The sequence below is a fragment of the Halyomorpha halys genome, unplaced genomic scaffold (assembly GCF_000696795.3).
Source record: "Halyomorpha halys isolate HHAL.00 unplaced genomic scaffold, Hhal_1.1 Scaffold49.1, whole genome shotgun sequence".
NCBI classification, from domain to species: Eukaryota; Metazoa; Arthropoda; class Insecta; order Hemiptera; family Pentatomidae; genus Halyomorpha; species Halyomorpha halys.
In genome coordinates this window covers 408,637-410,728 of record NW_027115511.1, presented here as the reverse complement: position 1 = coordinate 410,728, position 2,092 = coordinate 408,637, and the positions used below count along the sequence as shown (strand labels likewise).

At 33.5% G+C, this 2,092-nt stretch overlaps 1 protein-coding gene across 4 annotated transcripts in view; it reads left to right on the top strand.

Annotated features, from left to right (window-relative positions):
- The window catches only part of LOC106690046 (myocardin-related transcription factor B), a 223,142-nt gene that overhangs the window by 213,022 nt on the left and 8,028 nt on the right, over nucleotides 1-2,092 (top strand). The window lies entirely within an intron of this gene.

Sequence of the window (2,092 nt, the reverse complement as noted above, 5' to 3'; positions counted from 1 at the left end):
ACAAATAATTGAAAGATATATTTGATTATTATATACAAATAATTGAAAGATATATTTGATTATTATATACAAATAATATGAGGGAGATGGCCGGGGGTGCAGTCAAAAAGGTACAAAAAATATTTAGATTAATATAGTATGTATTCTTATTACTTAATTATTAACATTAATCACTTTGTATTACACCATTGAATTTAGATTTTTTAATTTTAATGTTATTGACATCTCTCTAATTTATATAATGTTAACATTAGAAGGAATTTCACAGTTTCAATATTTTTAGCTTACATCAATTTTAGTTTTATGTATCCTTTAATTAATAATAATAGGAGCAATACCTTACTCCTAGCAAGGTATCATACCCCTAGCTAGATATTACACTCCTAGGAAGATATTATACTCCTAGCAGAATATCGCACACCTATCAAGATATTGTACTCCCAATTACCAGGACCCTCTGCATTTAATTATTGGATTGGTTTCCTCCTACCCCCTCCACACAGGCTTTACTTATGCTGTACTTCCCATTTCTTATCTCCTCCCCCCCCTCACGCAGGCTTTAGTTCTGGTTGTATCTATTTCCTATCTCCTCCTCTCCCCACTCACAATTTAGTTCTGGTTGTACATTCCATTTCCTATCTCCTCTTCCCCTCCCCACACAGGCTGTAGTTCTGGTTGTACTTCACATTTTTTTTCTTTTCATTTGTCAGTCCAAGACTTCCATTGGAGTCTTATACTCCCCCTGTTATTTTATTATAATAGAATGGAGATAAGGATGTAAATTATTATTATTTATTTTAAAAATCTACTTTGGATTCTGCCATAAATTTGCACAAATGAATAGTAGCCCTATCTAGATCTGCCAGCCCTTGGAGGAAAGTGCTATTGTTTTGGATGAGGGGATTTCTAATTCGATATTTATCATATCTACTAAAATTTAGTATAATCTGTAATGGGTCCTCGATGAAGTTGCATGTCAAACATTTGTCATTTTTTCAACTTTAATTAGTGTCAAGTCGTGATTTGTATGACCATTGTTAATTCTTTATCTTGTAAGTAAGACTATTTCTTTTCTGTTTAACTTAACACAAGCGTTTTAGAATCATGGGCGTAGAGAGACATTAGGTTGGATGGTGAAATGATCTTTACTTTTCGAACTTGACTCCCAAGCATACCTATGCTGCCATTCATTAATGAAGTATTTTTTCACCCATCTACAAATTTCCTGTAAAGGCAGTTTTGCGTTCTCCATTCTTCTTGACACATCGTTTTGCTATCTTATCAGCTCGCCCATACAAATCCACATGACTTGGAACCCATTGGACCTTAAATTTGTTATTTGATGAACTATGAACTTTTCTATTATGTTATTTATTAGGTAAGATGAAATATGTTTCAATGTATGTTTTTGAGTGAATTGCATAAGGAAGCGGAATCTGTTAGAATTACGACTTTTGTATTCTTATATTTTCTGTTGGCTATTTTGGAAGCTTCAACAATTCAGCACTGTATATGCTAAACTTTGTGGGGAGGTTTATCGATGTATTGGTTATATTGGACACTATATATCCTGACTGCAACTTGGTTTTTATCTTTAGATGTGATGCGATTGTCTAAATTTTTAGATAATTTTTATACTTTTCAGACAATATTTCCAGTGTTTTCTGTTTTAGAACTGTCGGTGGATAGTGTATTTTGGTCAAATCTAATTGGAATAGTTTGGTATTGGTTTTTATGTTAATTTGTGACTTTGAAATGGGAGTACATAGGTCGAGTGGTCCGGGGTTGATAGCAAGTGTGTTAAATAAATGTTTTGTTTCTTGGGCTATGATTCCTACTTTGGGAATGTATAAAGTGCCGTTTCGAATAGCTTGATATAGAGGGTGACAACTGTTTGAGGCCACTTTTAAAAAGAATTCTTTACTAACCAATTTCTTCTCATTTGGAGAGGCGATTCCCCTGCTTCTGCTTGCAATGCATTTGTAGGGCTTGTGCATAATGATCCTAAACACAACCTAAGAGCATTGTTTTGTGTTGTATCTAGCTTTTTAATTAATGGTGAGCTTGACTCATTGTATATTATGGATGCATA